Source organism: Falco cherrug, chromosome 1, assembly GCF_023634085.1.
Source record: "Falco cherrug isolate bFalChe1 chromosome 1, bFalChe1.pri, whole genome shotgun sequence".
Classification (NCBI taxonomy): Eukaryota; Metazoa; Chordata; class Aves; order Falconiformes; family Falconidae; genus Falco; species Falco cherrug.
This window is the reverse complement of record NC_073697.1, coordinates 1,423,013-1,444,838: the sequence shown is the minus strand read 5'-3', so window position 1 is coordinate 1,444,838 and position 21,826 is coordinate 1,423,013. Positions and strand designations below refer to the sequence as shown.

Below are 21,826 nucleotides of genomic sequence, written 5' to 3'. Positions count from 1 at the left end.
CTGAAGGTGCAATTAATCCAAGTTTTCGTGTCACTGGCATAGATGTTGAACAGCACGGGAACAAGTACACACCCCTGGGGAATGCCATTCGTCACTGGTCTCCCCTTGGACATCAAGCCATTGACCACAACTCTTTTGAGTGTGTCCATCCAGCCAATTCCTTATCCACTGAGCAGTCCACCTGTCAAATCCATGTCTCTCCAGTTTAGAGACAAGGTTGTCATGTGGGACAGAGTCAAATGCTTTGCACAAGTCCAGGTAGATGACATCAGTTGCTCTTCCTTCATCCACCAACTTGGTAACCCTGTCATAGAAGACCATGAAATCTGTCAGGTGTGATTTGCCTTGGTGACAGCCAACATGGCTTCACTAAATCACCTCCTTATTTTCCATGTGCCTTAGCGTAGTTTCCAGGAGGATCTGCCCCATGATTTTGCCAGGCACAGAGGTGAGACTGACTGGCTTGTAATTCCCCAGGTCTTCCTTTTTTCCCTTTTAAAAAATGGGCGTTAGGTTTCCCAGTCTGTGGGAACTTCACCAGATTGCCACGACTTCTCAAATATGATGGACAGTGGCTTAGCCACCTCATCCACCACTTCCCTCAGGATCCATAAATGCACCACATCGGTTCCCATGGACTCGTCCCACTTCAGGTTCCTTAGATGGTTTCAAACCCGATCTCCTACAGCGGGCAGTTCTTCATTCTCCCAGTCCTTGCCTTTGCCTTCTGTGACTTGGGAGCTGTGGCTGGAACACTTGCTGGTGAAGACCGAGGTGAAAAAGTCGTTGAGCACTTCAGCCTTCTCCATGTCCCAGGTAACCAACCAGGTCTCCCATTTCCTTCTGGAGAGGGCCCACATTTTCCCTAGTCTCTCTTTTATCACTGACATAACTACAGAAGCTTTTCTCGTTGCCCTTCATGCCCCTGGCCAGATTTAGTTCTACCAGGGATTTAGCTTTCCTAACCTGACCTCTGGCTGCTCAGACAATTTCTCTGAATTCCTTCCAGGATACCTGTCCTTGCTTCCACCCGCTGTAGGCTTCCTTTTTGTGCTTGAGTTTGTCCAGGAACTTCTTGCTCATCCATGCAGGCCTCCTGGAGTTTTTGCCTAACTTCCTCTTTGTTGGGACACATTGCTGCTGAGCTTGGAGGAGGTGATCCCTGAATATTAACTAGCTTTCTTCAGCCCCTCTTCCCTCCAGGGCTCTATCCCATGCTACTCTATGAAGAATATCTCCCTGATGATGCCAAAGGCCACTCTCCTGAAGCCCAGGGTAGCAATCTTGCCATGTGCCCTTCTCGCTGCCCTAAGGATCTTGAATGCCACCATTTCATGGTCACTGCAGCCAAGGCTGCCCTTGAACTTCACATTACCCACCAGCCCCGTCTTGTTGGTGAGCACAAGGTCCATCATAACATCTCTCCTCATTGGCTCCTCTGTCACTTGGAAAAGCAAGTTATTGTCAATGCATTCCAAGAACCTTCTGGATTGCTTATGCCCTGCTCTGTTGTCCCCCCAAAAGATATTGGGATGGTTGAAGTCCCTCATGAGGACCAGGGCTTGTGAACATGAGATGGCTCCTACCTGTCTATAGAGGGCCTCATCTGCTTGGTCTTCCTTGTTTGGTGGCCTGTACCAGACTCCCATTACAAGATCACCTGTCCCTGTCCTTCCTTTAATTCTGACCCATAAGGTCTTGGTTGGCTTCTCATCCATCCCCACGTGGAACTCCATGCACTCCAGCTGGTTGCTGACAGAGAGGGCAACAACCCCTCCTCTTTTCCCGTGCCTGTTCTTCCTAAAGAGCTCATATCCTTCCATTCCAAGACTGGGATGGGATCTTTAGGTCAAACAGATGAGACTATTAATCTTTAAAGACACGGAGAGTTATGTTCAATTTACCATGTGTTAGTACATTTTCAAGCCCCAGAAAGGAAGGGGAATTAAAAAGCAAAAAGGAGACTTCAAATGCCATCAAGTATTTTGAGGGAGCAACTGTTGGTTAAGTGCAAGGGTTGGCTATGCAATGCACTGCTGTCTAACGGCCCTAGGAGAGATACGCTGCCTGCAGATCACACTTCACCTACTTGGTATCAGCTGTATGGAGGGGGAAATATTTTTCTGAAACACATTAATATTAAAGGTGCATATAGAAAAAACTTTGTACAGGTATGGTAATAATGACCTATAATAGCCAAGGGAACCTATTGGTCAATACTGAAAAAAGCATATTATATAAATAATAATTAAAAAATCATTTTAATGCATATATACAAGGGATTAAAATGAAGTTGAATGATCAATTTTATCTTCCATTTTTCTTGCTTGGGGTATCTACTTGGTAGACAAAGAGTAATGAATAAATATAAGAAGCAACCTCCGTGAGATTATAAGTCTCTTACTTTGGAAGGTGTGAAAGGGAAAAAAAAACAGAGAGAGAGACTTATTTTGGGTGCTGCTGTAGCAGATCAGGATCAGATTGAATGTCTGGGACTAATCATCTCTAAGATATCACTGACTGTAGTTACAGTGCTTAATAGTTCTGACCAAATTCTAAATGCCTAGAAAACCCCCAAACACCCATGTTTAACCTCTGAATGAAAATGTTGGTAAAGGAGACTGTACAACAACAGAGCAGAAATATATAGAAAAACAGGTTACAAGGTACAGCTCTGCTGCAGAGTAGTGCTTTGGCTATTAGACCTCCTTTCTGTCTCTGCCAACGATATTAATTCTTCTGACTTCTGCAGCAAATACATTAGAGATTCCAGAGAACAGTTCTATAAACTGCACCACCTTGCAGCTCATTTGCAATCCATCTCATGTTATGAACGACATGAGTCCCACAGAGAGGAATTTATCTTCTTAAAGAATCAGCAAAGTGACCAAAATTAGACTCCAAATTTCCAATTTTGCCACTTAGTGTTCTTTTTACCATTTAGTAAATTACAAGTTCCAGAGGTCACTTCTGTGCAATTAAAGTATCAATTACATATATACCCAAATCCAAAGATTTCTGATTTCAGAACTGCACTACAGACTTTTTCCAATCACAATGAAAAAAATAACTGGCACCACCAACAACCACTTTTTCTGAAATCAGTCATCCAGTTGATTACATAACTTACTAAAATGCAGAGTAATATCTTGAATATCTCTGTTTCCATTCTTGATTCCAGGGAAAAGATAATGGTTAAAAGACTAGATATGTTAGCAAAAACATAAGGAACATTAAAAAAGCCCCAGTGAATTAGAAGAGAATTAGATGTACAATATTGGATTATCATAGGTTGAGTTTGTAGGTTTACCGCATGTAAGAGTGATTAAAAGTTAACATATATTGTAGACACTAAGAATGCACAAATAACTATTTTACAGTAATCACAGATTTGTCTCATTTTGAACAGATCTTCTCTTTTGCCTTCTTATATGGGAGCTAAGAGGTTCCTGATTTGATGAAATTTAATCTGTAAGAAAGTATTAACTTAAATCTTGTTTAATTTGCCATTTGGTTACAGGTAAAATTGATCGTAAAGTTAAGATGTCTTACAGATGCTAAAACAATTTCACATATGTTTTTTTCAGAGTAACAACAAATTGTCTTGTAGAATGGTGCAGTAATCTGTATTTAAAAAAAAATATCCTGTTAATATATTCAGTACATCTTCCTTTTGGCCTTGGTATAAGAGACAGAAGTTATTCCTGACTACATGAAATCTAGTCTACAGGAAAATACTACACTAAGCAGCTGCAAATAAGGAGGATTCCAAGCCTAAATGTTGAAATCTAGAACAAAAAGGTCCTCTGCACTGCTTTTAAAATTACCATGACCACAAAACAGACTTGCACTTTGGGTCTGGAGACAGTTCTCCACTATAGAGCTTTCTTCTCTGTGTTTTCCACGCAGCTGATTAACAATGAAGAGTCTTTTATGTATTTTCTTCACGTCATCAGGACACCTGCATAGTTTAGGGTATTTTAATGGTTTCTAAATGCATATGTCACTGCTTAGAATTTAGGCTACAGTAATGATGACCAAAAAATCATTGTCATCAAATAGCTATAAAATTATTTAAGCCTACTTCTAAATGTATGTCTGTAAGCATTGCCAGATATGACACATTAAGCACCGTATTTGAAATACAACAACACATTTGTCTTCTCTTGGTTCTACATTTAAAGACAAAAAGTAACTGATTTTTTGGAAGAAATTCTCCAATTGAAGCCTCATTCACAACTTCAAACTAAACAATCATTTTTTGATAATGTACTATTTTTCTTAAGAGTCTGAAATTCAAATGAAAATGCCTCCTAAATAAGACTCAGCATTTAGATGAAAAATGCTGCTTTGTGGTATATCATTATTTCACTGAGTTAATTCATGCTTAAGAAGCATTATTAAACATCGATTCTTCATATAGGTAACTTTTTAACATACACTAAAATAGGAAAAATCTAAGTATTCAGAGTTGTATTATAGAAAGGAATGTGCACTTTAAATAATAATGTTTGCTGCTTTAAACTTGTTAATATTCGCTGCTCCCTGTAATGAGTTACACTGCTTTACAAAAAATATAGTAATTAAGAAAAAGCATTCACTTTGAAATTCAGTACAACAGTATCTAGAAGAAGAAATTACAATTGTGTGGCACACCGACTTATTCTAAGAATTCTGCATTAAAGCAGTTTTCTACAAATATTTTCAGACACTACAGATTCCTGTTGAACATACTCATAGCACAAAGGAGAAAGCAGCATTCATTAGATCAGCCTGAGTAAACTGGCAGAAAACTAGAAATGCAGGATAACTGAATATATGTATGATTTCACACATTTTTACATAATTGAGATTTTTCATACTTTGTTAAAAAACTATTTTGTTTCAATATAAGGACTGTACCAGTATTAATATTGGACTCTAAAGCATACACTGAAAAAAACTCCGCATGTAAAAAACATATACCACACTGGGAAAGCTATCAAAGGATGCCCAGTTTCCAAGGAGATGAAGGGAAGAGGGAGGACAACAAAAACCTTTCTTTTCAATTGGCATGAGCAGCAACATTTTAAGTCCTTCCTTGTTACTAAATATAGAAAAAAAAATATTCAATTTTGTATACCATAGAGTTAATATTATTTTAAAACAACTGCATGGACATGGCTATATATCAATAACTTCAAGATAAATGCCTAATAATCCCTACCTTAGCATAGGTATCATTTTTTGTAAACCACTTAAGAATGTCCATGTTCATTCCAATACCTTGCTGCTCTCCAAAATGCAAAATCTTGTCCTGGTTGTAGAATGAAATCGTTTTACTTGACAGATGAAGGAACTAAACCTTGATGTTCACCGAATAATGCAGTTACTAAAGGATGCAAGAGCATTGTGTCGCACCACACACACAACACAGCAGTGTCAGTAGCCTGGCAACTGCAGCTCTTTAACAGGCACCATTTTAATTTTAACCTAACTCCTTTTTCACTGCTTCAGCTACTCAGCGTATTTCATTGCTTGTTGTATTTCCTGATTATACTACAATGGTATTTACAGAATAATAACAGCTCTTTACACTCATCACTTAGCACCCTTTAATTATGAAGAGGTGTGCTTGCATGTTGTTAAGTATTCATAAATTTATAACCATCAAGCACAAGCAACAGCATATGCTTATTTTGTTAGCAATTGTGGTCCATATCATGTATGACCTGTCCAAATGAGTACATATGCAATATGGCATGCACACAGAAGTGAATATACAGTAGCCTTCTGTTAACCAATATGCTTCTGTGCATACAAACCCCTAATTTCTGAACAGCTATATGCAGTAAAGTGCTATACGCAATGCCTTCTGCTTCTGTTCATTCTTTTGTCACTATCTTCCAACGAAGTTTGTATGTTTTCTTATGTGGAAAGCATGCTGTCACTCCTGTATATTTGACATATAAAACTGTTATATCTCATCCAGACTATTGTCGCCAGGTACCAGTATCTTTGTCAATATGTCAATGATAATGTAATAATTAAAGATCTTCTTCAGTGACATAAAAGTGATGTCTCCTTAAAAACATTGGGTATATTTACCCATCTTTGTGGGAAAATCCATTGGAAATGAAAACGTGACCTATGAACCACAGTTTCAAATTCATTACTCTATCTGATGGGACCAGTTTGAAGCACCAGTTAATGGACAGTGAATTTATCTTGCTAAAACCACAAACACCTTCAAACCAACCAAGAAACATCCAAGTGCAAGACAGTGTGGAAGCCAACTTAATCGTAACTATGCCTGCCTCAACAACACCGAGACTCATGTATTAACGTTAAGTGTAATTAATACTAGCCTTCTTCCAATGGGGCTGGAAAACATTTAGCACAGTATAGTGATGTTAAGAAATTGAATTCTGATTATTATATCCAGACCCATGAAATAAAGGATAATTGGAAATATTCTGGGCATATGCAGCTTAAAAGTCAATGGACAAATTTAAATTACTAAGAATAAACAGAGCAATGAAATTTCCAAAAACTTCAATGTTTCTGGAAGGAGCATTTCAGAATTTAGGAAATGTACTATTCTATGCTACCTATCCATTACCTTTATATGTATTTATATCTATTACTTTATGAATCTGGGGAATCTCAAATTTAAAAGTAAGTACATCAGAAGATGAAAAGAAATCTTACACTATGAAAATTCTGACAATATCTATATTGTCCAAGATCAGCTGTCATTAATATTAATAGACCCACAAGGAAAAAAAAAGCTTAGAAAAAAAGATACAGATGGTGGTGTTGTATTTCAGTTGTACTCTTTAAAGAACCAGATATCTCAATTATTAGTTGAGCTACTCCTTTAAAACAAAGACTCTTCCTACTTTGCATGGAGTACCACAAAACGATAAAGAATTTTCAGTTCTTTATACGGACAATCAAACTGCAGTTTCTAATGTAGGTCTCTAAACAGTATTACTGAGACTATTACACACTACTTCAAGCAACTACTTCTGGGCAAAAGATGAGCAAAACCTGACTATATTAATCATGACAGTCACATGTAGAACAATGTAGAATAATTACATAGGTTTATGCACCTACTGCTCTAAACAAAGGTTAAACCTTTCGTATTTCCAGGAGAATTTAATCTAGGTAGTCTAGTGCTTGTAACAGTATCAGGTTGTACCACTATGCAGTACCATTCTGTGTGAAAATCAAATTGTTTTTCTATTTTTTGTATGCAATTCAGGGCACACAGACTATCTGTGGCACCCAGAGAATCAGATTAACGAGACACAAGAGAGTTCCTTGCAGAAGGCTTTGAATTTTAGCAAGATTCTTCTAAAATGCCAGAAACCTCAGCTAGACTCCTACAACCTACATTTGCAGGTGACATTTCCTAACTTAACGATAACCTAGCAAATGTTCAAAATGAGTGTACTCAGTTATCCAGACACTGACTAGCAAAAGAACACTATTATTTAAAAGATCATTCTAAATAAACAAGTGCTCTACTAGTGTTTGCAGCCATTTTAAACCTCCACAATAAACTCGGAGTCAAATAGCTACTAGAATTTTTTTAACTACAGTATCTCTAGCTTCACAAGGGAAGAAGTTGTGGACCTCTTGCTGAAGTCTGGAAAAAGTTTGAATTCACAGTCACAGCCTCAGACTGTATTTTACAGAAACAAACACTTGACATTAAAAACAAAGATATTAATCTAAGATAGTTACCCTGCTTAGAAAACCTAAGGCCAACTATTTAACCTTTAAAAAATAGTAACTTGTGGTAGGTCTTACAAAGGAGAGTTTCTGACTGTCTTGACTATGCTACTTGTGCAGTTTAATTAGAATATCCTTTACTGTACTACTTTAACAAGATAATCTACAAAGCAACACTAGGGCTTGAAATAGGGCATGGAGAAATGCTGGTATTTCTAACATCACATCACCGGCTACGCTGAACTACATACCTAATCAACCCAAGACATCCTATCTAGCAGTGGTAACAAAACCATCATCTCTAAGTATTGGTTAGTTGTATGGTACCAGAGATCTAGTCTTCAGATACTGTTACGTAATACAAAGAAATACATACAACCATGTCTGATCTCAGCATAAAGCATCTAAGCCTCTGTAAGAATATTGTTCTCGTCTTCCAGCCCAGAGCTACCACAATCACCAGAAAATTGCTTTTCTGCTGGCAAATTGCTAAGATGCTTCTGATTTCAGATAAAGTTACCTCTTGACACATCTCACTCCCGAATCCCTGATGAGCAGCTCTTAAAAGATAACTCCACATGTGGAACAGTCATATCATGAATAACACGCAAAATGAGAACAGTGAAGTATTAAAACCTGCTAGTTTTTAGTACTTATAATCATATAGCTGGCATTACAGAGTAATACACAATAACACAATTAAAGCAGCTCCTGGCCTTTATGTTTCAGTAGCATCTCTAATTCATTAGCTAAGAGTATACTATCAAAATGAGAAATAAAAATTACAGAAATATATGGTTACATAAAGGAGCTTGGTATAATGAAAGAAATGTGACTTATATTCACCTCTCACCACAAATCTATGAAAGCAGCAGTAGATCAAGCTTGCCCAAAACATGCAGTTAATAAACATTAAAAAAATCCAAGATATACTGCAAATGTTGCTATAGTAACAACCTCTCCTCCTTGGAAAAATGTTCATAAAAATATACAGATATCCAATGTATAACTTGAAAATTACCCTAGGTGAATTTGATGTCTCCCAAATATTTTTTACTCAATTACTGTTTATAATTATTTTAGTTTACTCCATGCACAGTACATTAATTCCTCCTAATACAATACAATTAAATGTTTGATTTCTATCTCATTACATATTAAAGAATTACTACTCATTAAATTATGCAACCTGGAAAAATGCAACTAGCTGGCCACTAAACTTCCAGTATCTTTTATGCAGTTAGCAACATTAATTTGCAATAAACTTCATTTTACATGTGTTTATCTATGATTCAAGACGTTCATCAAAACTACTAAAAATCCCTTCTTAGCACCACTATGGGAATATTACTTTTGGTACTAGTAATATAGTAAACAGCAGCTTAAAGAAGAAAAATATAAAAGTAGTAAAAGAGAAAATATTAATTTAAACAATTCTTACTCGTTGTTGTCCTTCATACCAATCATCTTCATCAAACCAGTGGGAAATGTAAGTCATCCAAGCCATGACAGAAGGCAGAGTTGAAATAAAAACTAAAGGACCTGAACACATGTAAGTACAATGATCCTGTGCTAAAATTTACTCAACATTATAACAAACTACCCAAAGATCAGATCTGAACTCTGATATGATTCTACATTAATAAGCTTTACATTTATAAATATATAATCTAAAATACTTCAACAGCAATTTAAATGCCACATGTAATGGATTCTGAAACGGAAAACAGAAATCAACACTGAATCAATTACTAAATTTTATATTCCAGTATTTTAAATTAAAACAGGTTAGTGCTTCAAGCTCCATTTTACAATGCTTCTGAGCTCTGAAAATGAGGTGCTGTTTGAGTCTCCATAAAAATTATTTTCCTTTTTTTCAAATGTACTGTCTGTAAGAAATGTGGTTCAGTGCACAAAAGCTTGTATTGAAATGTAAAATACCTTCAGAATCATGGGGAGCGCTACGTTTTGGTTACGCAGGGAGGGTTTTCAACTGGCACAGTAGGAGGAGCCACGATTATCGCAAGTGCCAAACATCTTATGTTTAACATTTTTTTAAAAAGAGAAAAAAAAAAAAAAGCATGAGAAAAAGATCTGCATCTCCATTGTTAGCAGCCAGCAGAGCCTGAAGGGCTCAGACACAGGCACCAGCACCGGCTGGAAAATTTAAAAAGTCTAATTTTCACTAATTCATTGTAATGCATCTGCTTCTTTTCTCTCCTTCAGGAGAGTTTCACTTATCTGACTGTATTTATTCCTTCTGCAGCTAGTTATCTTTTTCTGGTACGCTCCCAAGTTTTACATCAGATTTCACAGTGCATTATACCAATGAGAACAAGAAGTAAAAAGAGGAATAAAAGCTGTATTGTTCACACCACAACTGAGTACTGCAGCAGCACACCTCATCAACTGTGCCGTTTAGGAGACATTATCATACAGATCTTCCTGACTGCACGGTTGCAGAAACTGTCAAATCCTCAACAGATATTATGCAGACCTAAAAATCACCAGTTTCTTCGAGAAATCTACAACCCAGGCAACATCTGCCTTTCTGTACTGGGTTAACAAGCTGTTACCCAAAATTCCTAAGAAATGCAAAAGCTAGACTGTGAAGTCAATTGTTTAATCAAGAAATAAACTAAACAAAGTAAGAAAAGAACAGTTGGAAGTACCAGATACTAATCTAGAGTTACTGGTTAACACTACTCACCATTTCCAAAGAGCAATTCAGTATCATTTCCCGTCCTACTCTAGCACACGTAGTTTCCAATAAGGCTATTGTATATTGTATAAGTAAACTACATTCTCAGATACACAGTGGGGAAATAAAGGCAGGCAGCAATACTTCTCCTTTCCAACCTCTTACTCAGAAATGACATCCAAGGGGAACCCCCCCCACCAAACAACAAACAAACCACACAAAATAATAAAAATTTTAATCAAGAAACCCACTATATTTAGGGGAAGCAGCATTCCCAGATTAGCAGATAATTATTATTTTTTTTGTGCAGTTATACAGTCCTCCAGAGGAAAGGATACATACAGAACAGGACACAGAGGTATTTCCCATCATACTGCTGAAATTTTTCAGGTTACTTGCCCTTTCAGACTTTGGCTCAAACATAAACAATGCAAAATACACAAAACTGCATGGTCTCATAAACTACATGGGAAATATAGGATTAATTCAGACATCTTTATACATACAGCTGAAGAAATGCCTCACTATATCCATGGTCTATGACTAAATGATAAAAATGTTACTGATGTACCACTCCTATGAACAAAAATTTTACAATTTGCTAAACAAATCCTATCCACATTATTACTGCTTGTTACACCCCAAAATCATAGTTTAAAATAAATTAATACTGGCGCATTTAGGAAAGCCTTTGCTTTCAGGCTGCTCTGTCTGTTATAAGGTCACATATACATAGCACATATATTCAGAAGCTTGAGCGAAGTCTTACATGTAGCTCAACAATAACAAATCTGTTTGGTTTACACCTATAGCTGTTCCACAATATATGTGAACTGAATTTTCTAGTCTCAATACCAACCTATTAGAATGATGAGTCTCTCAAAAGAGACTAACACCATGGTTCACATTTTCAGAATCATCAGGAGAGCATGGGCTAAATTAATACGGATACTGTATTAACTGGTGCTACCTTCGGCTCAAAGGTACAGATGCAATTCAAATAATCACAGGATAGTCAATGGGAACTTAAACTGCTTAAACTGATTTGTTAAAATTACCTGTAAATAAAGTAAAAAGCTTTGTGCTAAATTACACTTGAAAAATTAAGACAAGAAAGACTAGTAGATGCAAATGCATCACGGGTCCATTGCATTTGTTTGCCTATTCCATCACTCACCTCCAACTGCTGGAAAAATTATTATACTATAGGTATAATACTCCAGTGGAGGATGAAGGAAACTATGTACTAAATATTACAATAAAAATATGAAAAATCTCAAAGTATTCCATCCCTTAAATGTTTATAATTAATCTTATTATAAATCTTATTAAATGCTTTATAAATAACTTAGTATGCACTTAACCCAAAGCCCAGATGGTACGTTTAATTAAGTGTTCTTTGCAATCAGTTTTAAAGACAACAAAACATATTATGATGTCAAAGTCAAAAAACTGGATTTTTGTTCAAGCACTGAATGTTAATAGGAAATTTTAATAGATCAGACCAAAAGAGACATCTATACGGCCTTGCAATCAATTACCCAATAAATGTATTTGCAATATCCCAGAGGGGATAAAAAGATATAACAGATCTTATTCATTTCATGCAGAAACAACTGTTTAATTCTTCAGCTGTCAAAAAGAAATGGAATGAAGCTGCATCAGGGGAAGTTCACTTTCGATGTTAGGAAAAGGTTCTTCACCAAGAAGATGGTTGGTCACTGGAACAGGCTCCCCATGGAAGCGGTCACGCTACCAAGGTTATCAGAGTTCATGGACCACCTGGAAAATGCTTTCATTCATATGTCTTAGTTTTAGGTAGTCCTGTAAGGACCAGGGATTTCAGACTCAATGATCCTTACAGCTCCCTTCCAATCTGAGATAATCTGTGATCAAGCCTCTGCTGTAGTTTTTTCACAATCCTCTCTTTGGAACTTTGGAACATTTCAGCCATAGTATCATTTTACCCTTTTCAGGGTCAGGACTTAACTCCTAGAAGGAACATACTGGTACAGTAACTGCATTTTAGAAACGACGGTTGTTACGCATATGTAATAACTAATAGCTAAATATATGCTACAACGAGAATAGTACTGTCAATGTATGTTACAAGTCAAAAAGGTCTGTCACTATTTAGCACTCACAAATATTATCTTCTCATCATTTGAGGTGGAAATTGCAATAGCTATTAATGTTGTAATATAAGATTTCTAGAGAAATACATATAATTCCAAGAGCATACTTTAAAGTAACCCAAGATATCTTGCTGGGTTCCGCACTTCACCTTATTTACATTGCCATGTAAACTTGAAAAGGCAAGTGAGATACACAAAATAAGCCAACTAAAAGCATACAAAAATAGCATTCTAGATTTAATGCAGTTCTGGGTCACTTCCCAATGCTTAGCACCTCCTGCATCCACAGTTGTATTAGCACATATTCAAGTACATTATCCAGACTGTCCACAGCCCTCATCAAGTCCCACTGTCATACTTGGTTTGTGTCTCAGGGCTGTGAATGAGCCAGTGTGCTCAGGAGAAGGCCAACTTCTACAATGCCAGAGAGGCAGCTGGACAATACAGGGCCATGGACTCTGCTCTCTCCCCTTCACGTAATTGTGCAGCCTTTATTCTTTATTTCTCAGTCTAGACTCTGAGAGAGACTTTCTGTTCGGAGCAGGGCCCTTACCTGCCTGCAATAAGACCAACAGAAAGCAGTGTAAGCAGGCTACTTAGCAGAGTATGGCAGCCAGGAGCCAAAGGTGACCACAAAGTATGCAGGGGGTGATCTTGCTGACGAGGGACACAATCCCTCAGTACTCAAAAACAACAGAACAGGGCTAGTGATGGTAACCAGGTTCAGCTGACAGTCCAGTGATCACCAGGTAAGTTCACAGGGCCAAAGTAAATCCAAGATCACGACAGGAATTCAGCAGGGCAAGGTCAGAAGCAGCAAGGCATTACAGGCAGGCCCAGCGTGGCTATGGCATAGTTCAGGCACAGACCAGGGCAAAGGCCTGAGCTCCGGTGCAGCTCTAGAGCCCCGAGGTGGAAGGTGCATGGATAGAGGCCCCCACAAGATTTCTCCCAGCTTCACTCTTTCCACACAGTCTGACCTAAGGTTACTCAGCTGCACCGTAGCAGAGCTTGCCTTGTAAACAGACAGTTAAACCCCTGCCATGGGGAAGAAAGGGGGTAACGGGGGAGACTGCAGAGCAAGAATTATGGGCTGGTCAGGCCAATTAAAGCCTGTACGTTGGTGGAACAGATGATGCAGAGGAGCAACACTCGACGCCATAACATCATCAGGTCAAGCTTACAGTCTTGTAAGCTCACAAGAGGTCACTACACTGGCATTCTGACCTGGAAAGAGCCACGGTTTGGGTGCCTACGGCCAGTGTTACCTTCTCAAGGTGTAACGCTGCAGTGCAGAGCAGCTGTTGCTGGCCATGGTTCTGGAAGGTTCCTCAGCTCACAGAGTCTAGTGTCCCTCATCTCAACAGCGTCATGAAAACCGGTATCTTGCTGCCATGACAGGAGATAGAAAACATTCTTCTAGAAGGCAGTTTCTCTTTTTTCTTCTCCCTGTATTACTCTGTTTGGTAAACTTCAAGTGAGGAAGACAGAAGTGGAACAAAAGATGGTTCATAAGGTGAAAGCTACACTGTGGAGATGGAGGGGGTGAACTGGGGAGCTCCAGAGTATACCAACAGCTGCCTGGATGGTGAGTGCACCAAGCCCACCAGCAGAAGGCTGTATAAATGGCAGAGACACTAGACCTCACAGCCGCAAGCTCCACAACTGTGAGTTACAGGGATTCAAAGAAGCTTGCTGACTCAGGAGAAGAGTACAAAATAGGCAGATGAAGGAGACTGATGGAGTACGTAGTTTATTAGCTTTATGGGTCATACAGGAGGTAATGTTCATATAAGGCATTTCCACCTTGCCACACAAGCAACTCCTATGAGGATCGTAATGCATGTAGCGACCACAATTCTAGGATCTGCCATCACAAGCAGTGATGTGCCACTGTAGGATATAGAGAATGGACAAATAAGTTTAGGAATCCTTCACATAAGGTGTTGATACCGGGGAAAAAAGGTCTATACTCTATGCTAAACATTCCCCCCCCTTTCAGATTTACTGGTTTGTAACACGTATAGCCTCAGAGATATTGACTGAGATTGCAGAAGAAATTTCTTCTCAAGTTTATGAGCATCATCTGTCAAGGACAAAAGAAGTCATACATATTCACAGAATTACTGCCCAAGGAACACTGTCTGAAATGACAATGGATCAATGTGGCCAACAATACAATGTTCTTTAATCCTTATTTGGATTCCTAAACCAAATTATTCTCAAAAAAGTTCAGTATTGAACTGATCAATGTGATTCCAGCGCCAGAAAGTTCTCCTAACTTCCAGCAGGAGAGGATTTCATTCCAAGTAAGGACTTTATTGATGATGACAACCTTCAGTTACCTTAAGCGTGGACATTAGGCAGGACAGAAAGCTTAAACCCTATGAAATTTCCTCTAAGATATGATCCAGCAGTAGTAAGATAGTAATTGGGTTTTGCCAGCGGGTTTTAATGATTCTTCCTTATAAGGAAGGATGTGCAATGTGTAAATAGTGACAATTAGTGGAGGTTACTACCTGCATTACCACAGATAAAACAGGTGAATACTTTGCCCCAAAGTTTGATTGACTAGGCATAAATACAAAAACCCTAAACCAGTCAGAAAGGTAAAATGGAAGTGATCCAAATTGTGATGCTTTAGGATAAGAACATTAAAATGCATGGTTCAAGTTCAGTGCTACAGAAGTCGATAATTACAAAAAACTTAAAAAATAATCAATGTTTATCTTCTATTTGTATTTGATATGAAAGTTGAGTTACTTCTGGACACTCCAGTACAGGTATCTTCTTATTATGAGTACGCCACTACCCTGCTCTCTACAAAAACATGACTTTAAAAGACTCTGAAAGGATATGCCGAAAAATATAGTGGCCTCGATCTCTACACACTAAAAGATATTCCCAAATATAACATACATGTATAGTTTACCTTGAAAACAAAGGATAAAATCAGTAACATTAAGTAGGATTCAAAATTAAGAATTGCTTTCAATTAATAGACTGTATTTACACCTCAGAAATTGGTATTTTAGTAAGCTTGTCTCTAGATTCACTATACCCATTTCCGTAATGAAACTAATTCTCTGTCAATCCACATAGACATTATTTCATAGTACATCCCATCATAGCTCTAGAAATTATCTACTGAATTACTATATGCTAAAGATTAACATGCTAGAACTTCCCATTTTCTCTTCTAACACATTTTGAAGCCACAAAACTCATTATAGGAGTTAACGTTGTTATAACTTAAACATAGAACAAAAAAACCCCAAGAACAAAATACTTTAAAAAAATCCTTAAATTACAAGAGTATAAAATTTCATTAATTTCATAATTTATATAACATTTTGTAAACTCGTTACATTAAACAGCTACAGTGAAGAACTCAGTTAAAAAGCTTCAGGTTTTATTTATTAATTAGTGCTTTAAGAACCTTTATATTGAGAATATGAAGCATGTAATGAACCCAAATACCCTGAAATAAACATGAAAACACAATCTTTACAGTAAGGCTGTGCAATAAGCAATCACATGACAATGACACAGGAAACCTGTATCTCTGTGTTCCTATGTCACTTGAGGTCAGTTAAGAATCAGATTTCCTCTACTCTTTCCAAGCTGTTCAGGGCACAAAGACAAGCAGGGCTTTAAATGGTTGCCCTTTTTATTTTTCCCCTCATTTGTCCCTTCCCAACAAGCTGTATGGATTTATCAGGACAATATGACATACAGGATAGCCAGGCCACCCTCACAGTGATTACAATAAGCTGTTAGTAACAGATGTGCAACACCATCATCATCACCAGATCTGGACCAGGATGAGACTTTAGAACAACCTTCTCACAAGAATACAAGGATAAAAACATAGCTACTTTTAAGATTGAGCTTTATCAGTTTATGGAGGAGATTAGGCTCTAGCTGCCAACAATAGCAGTGGATTGGACTTGATCACGTATCTTCCTAAGGACGTTCTGTAACTGGATCTTGAAAAAAGATTCAATGAAATTTCATAGCCTTTTTTTCTAAGAAAATAAATCAAAATCTTTTAAGAAAACATATAAATGAGTATGTTTATATACACAGTATCACTGTTACTATGGCTTACCAGATGCTTCCGTTTAAGTTCCATGAAGAATACAAATAATGTTTTAAAAAAGGGAAAGTTAAATATCTCTGATTTTCAAATTCCTTGGTTAAAAAAGACAAAAAGGGCACACAGCATATATGGAGAAAAATTATAATCTTATTCATAAAGCTATGTCTATACTGAAATGCTTGTCTCGGTTTCATAATTACTACATATAAAATTTGAATGTACTGAAAGCTGAAAAGTGCCCCAGTGTTATGATTTAACCCAGCAGGTAGCTAAACACCACACAGCTGCTAACTGATAGTTCAGTCTGCCAACAAACAGTTAATATTGCAAGAAAGATGTTACATACGTTATTTGTGTCATGCTCACAGGATTTATCTATGTCTAGCCAAGTCATTCCATTCTAACATGTTCTTCAAAAACATGTTATATTATAATAAATTTAGATTATGATAGCGCAAATCCCTGTCTGGGATGATAATGAACACAATTGAAAGGAAATATTTAAATAATAATCACTTTTTAAACTACATTCTGCTGATTTGGACATTAACATAATAATACTTGTTATTTAATTTACATTTAAGTACATTTCTATGACAGATATAAGAAATAACAAAACCACTTCCTCAGTATATTTAACTCAACATACCAAGAATTTCTTTAGCAGAAAAAAAATTCAGCATCTGAAGCACAAACAAGCCCACAGAGAATGTAACTTGAAAGTAGGGGGGAAAAAAAACTAAAGAAAAAAGGAGAAAATTCTCTCTAGCTGTGAAGCTCAAAGTAGTATTTAAAATCCCTCGTATCTGGTCATGTCCCTATGCTATTCATCACATGTATGTACTTGTTAACAGATTTGATGAGCTGATAGGCTGGATAGCCAGTGTGGATGACATCCAGCTGTATATCGTCTTGTACAAACCGTATCCTGTCACACATCTGCTAATAATAATTTTCCAAATTTGCAAAACTAGCTAAAGCTGGACATAGGTAAGACAGAGCTGACTTTATTAGAAAAACAGATCTACTATTGAAAGTTTGCCTCCAAGTTAATGTTATAAAACATGGAGATTTTCTGCCCTAAGGATTTTTACAGAGCAGTCAATTTAACAGTTTTGCTTAGACACTTCAGGGGCCCCTTGTGCTCCAATAACCACAGAAGCATAAAGAACCATGAAAAAACAAACACCACAATCACCTCCAAAAAAAAGAAACTTCTTTAACTGCAACAAGATCGCACTCCAATCTCTGGAAACCTGAATGGAATAGAACTAAATGTCTGTTCATAGCCAGCAGGTTAAGCCAGCAGGTTAAATATAAAAAACATGCTGCAGATTAGTAACAAATTATTACAGAGGTCTTCTCAACACTAACCTCACACTCCAAAGTGGAAGTGTTCTTAATTTTTATTTCCTGGTATCTTAACTTAGGTATGGAATTGATCTCTGGGATCTGACATACTCACTTTCATTCCATCATTACAGTCTCCCACTGCAGGTATTTTCAAACAATAGGTAACAACTAGAAGGGGAAGTTAAAAGAATTAAAATACTAGCATTAATTAGTGCTCTTCGGCCTTGATTTACCTACACTGTGTTCGTGTGAGTCGAGTCTAGCATAAACAACCGCAAATGATTCTTTAACAAGATTGAAAGAAAGAATACAGAAGGTCAAAACCAAAGAGATTAGGGTTTAGACTATCAATAAACTAGGCAATTTATGTCTCATTAAAAGGCTACTGAATAAAAGGCAAAACCAGGTTGTCTAATGGCACAAGTAAATACCAACAATTACATCCAAGACAGAAACAAAACAGACCTTAAAACATACAAGTCGAAGGGATGGGGTAAACTCTATCCCCCCAAAAACCCCTGCAAGTACGTACAGATGATTGGTTTCAAGAGACCATGAAATCAAGTACAAACTATACAACTACAGTACAACAGACAGAAGAGACAGTCAAAGAGAGAGGGAAAAAAACCATACAAAAATTGGATGTGATAAACCATTGGAGAAGTATAAGGCATTAATGGGATGTGGCCATGAAAAGATGTACAGTGAACTGTTAGGAAAGTTACTTTCAACACAGAAGGAAGCCTCACACCATTAAACTAGGTAATGATACACTACATTTGGTTAGCATATTCAGGAGAGATGGATTTAAACATTTTAAATACAGCATTTGAAAAAAATGATGGGAAAAAGTAATTACCAGAGATACGGAAGTGTTATTTAAGTCAAGATACCACACAGACTAAGCAGCTGGGTTCAAACTGGCCACAAAAGCTGGAAAGTAGATAAAAGGTTCCCGTACCTGAACTGAACTTCTAGCCAGTAGAAGCATTAAGCAAAAAAACTTCATTAAGTAGGGAAAAGGCAGTAATAACTTCACCTGCATGAGACACAATATACAGCCCAAGAAAAAAAGATTACAATAGTTTTCCATTTCAACAACTGGCCACTGACTAGAAAGATTCATCACTGATGAAGATTTTAGAAATGACTAATTATCAACTTGTCTGCTTACACACACCTTCCCATATAAAACTGAACAAAGTAGGTCAAGCGAAAAATCTAAGCAGGAGCTTTAGCAGAGGTAACAGTGCAATTAAGGTCATCGCCATAAATGAAAACACCACCAAATGACAGAAAGAACTGGAAGAGACGAGTTCCCACACTTGAGACTGTCCTGAGAGCTAGCATATGATATTGTTAACAACTATTAAAAAAAAAAAAAAAAAAAGGCAAAACTGTACAAGCCTTTACTGCTAATCTATTAAATCCCACACACTGCAGCAATTCTCTAACCGGTGCTAGAATAGGATAAGGAATAAATACCCGCAGTGGCTTCAGCCAGGGTGTACCGATTATAGGACTTAAATGGGGAAAAGCCGCCATCTTTCTCCAGTGCCCAGAGCACAGCTCAGCTGCTACCATAAATAACTGCTAGCCTGTACCACACTATGTCACTGAACTGCCTATACCCCTATACTGGTGAATTCGCAGTTCTCGTAGCCAGTTGCTGTAATTGAAATGTTATATTGATATTTGCTTCTCTTCTTGTACTGCATACTTTTGCTTTATATAGCAAAATATGTCACATGATATCTTCACCAGGATTTGCTGGAAGAACTCTTATTGTCCACATCAGCTGACTGCCAGATTGCAGGAAGACGAACTATCGCTTTCCCTAGGTTACCTCCTATTACCACTGATAGAAATAAAATACTGTCTAATGGTCCATTTAACTCAGTGGGCCAAACTCAGCGAGTACTTTCTTATGTCGTTCTTGCTATGAGGAAAAATTCCACATAGCAAATGGCCAAATGGCAAGTTTATCATTGTGTTATGGGTCCTTTGAATAGCCAGAGATACACAATGAGTCCAAGACCTGGTGTAATAGAACACACAGAATGACACTTCCGTTTAAAGAGAGATGGAAGAAGACAGCAGATATCTCATCGGGGGAATAATTAGTAAGTTACTAGAAAAATCAGTAAGTAAAACAATGCTTCCAAGACATTTTATATTTTTTGCATTATCTGTATTACTCCATACACACTCCGTACTACCTTTGCAGTTTCTTTAGATCACCACGCCTCCATATGGGTTACAACAATTAACCAGAGATGACTACAGTCTTAATTGAACCTTTTGAACAGCTCTGATACACAAAACATAAATAACGATAACACAAAGTTAGCTTCACCGATTTGCTCAATGCACTTGCTCTGTAACAGAAACCTCAAAATAGATCAGTAACCTATACAGTTGTGTCTTTAATCAGGAAAGAAACTGCACAACCTAAATTAATTTCCCCTGGTTACAGGCTACAGAAAAATTATGAAGTGCAAAGGTTAGCAATTTGAACTTACTTTACAACAATGAAAAATATGCCGTACTATGAATAACTTAAGCAAAATAAGATTTTGCTAAAGTTTCAAGAACACCTGATTGTTTACTCTATGTGTTTATTATCAGAATTCTCTGTCCTAAATGCTCTTATGAATAGCAGGAAACAAATTTTTTCAGTGAAGGATAAACCCAGAAAGCTCTACATGCCTAACACAGAAGGGACTGAAACTCTACTATTAGTTAGAAAGAGACGCAATGGACCTCCTAGCGCACGGTGATTTTGAAAGACTGAGTACACAGGATTCACAAAGACAGTCTTGAAACAACCAGTTTTGGGGCTTGAAAAGGAAATTTCCAGGTATTTACGTTCTATATCAAGCAGTGGTCAAGCCAATTATTAGGAACAGTATAGTCTTTATTTATTTTAAAATCCAGGGTTATGATTTGTACTACAGCATTCCGAGCAATTAAAGATCTCAGTCAGACTTTTGAGTTCATGCCTGCATTTGCAAGCCTTTCAAAACAGTTTCTCAAATTGTTGCATGACTGTATTTCTATGTAAAACAACATCTCTTAAGACATCACAAGAATTTATTTAGCAGAAGAAACTTTAAATACTTATTTATTTACAGAGCCTGCTGTCTTAAATTTGTTCTCCAAGACTTTGTTTGCTTAACCTGTAGTTTGCTTTTGTACTTGAATATTTTTTTAAAATCTGTAAGCTTGTTTTTGCTCCCCCTCCAGCACTTGTCCCAGCTGGGAAAAGCCTGTGAAGTATGAGCGAGCCCGAAGCCTTCCCTTCCCTCTGCGGAGGGCAGCGTCTTCCACCGGTCTGCTGCTCCTACAGACCGCTGCCTCCGCATTTCCTGGGTTTTAAATCCACGTTTCCACACAAGCTGGTTCGCACAGCGATGCGCACACTAGAGAAGTCCCCAAACCGGTGTCAAACCCCAGCAACACCGTCAGCCCGGCCCTGGATACTGCAGACAACGGCCCGAGGCCCCGAAGGCTGCCCGGGCCCCCCCCGGCCGCAGGCAGGCGCAGGGCGGCGCGGCCCGGCCAAGCCCCACCGAACCGCCGCCCGCGGGACAACCGGGCCCTCACCCAGCTGAACCGCCCGAGCCGGGCCGCCAAACGCCGTACCCACGCCGCCGTGCCCACACCGCCCGCCCGGCCCGGCTGCCGCGCTCGGGGCCCGCTCCGCGGCGGCAGCCGCCAGCCCTCACCTGTCCACCCGCAGCGCCGACAGCGCGCCGCCGCCGCGCAGGAGAAACACCGACCCCGTCTCCCGGGCAACCGGCCGGCCCGCCC

At 38.1% G+C, this 21,826-nt stretch overlaps 1 protein-coding gene across 1 annotated transcript in view; it reads right to left on the bottom strand.

Annotated features, from left to right (window-relative positions):
* The window catches only part of WDR17 (WD repeat domain 17), a 65,200-nt gene extending 43,374 nt beyond the window's left edge, over positions 1-21,826 (bottom strand). Inside the window, exon 1 of the mRNA XM_055700911.1 lies at positions 21,742-21,826. The gene's annotated coding sequence lies outside the window, so the exon portion shown is untranslated. The remainder of the gene's footprint in view (positions 1-21,741) is intronic.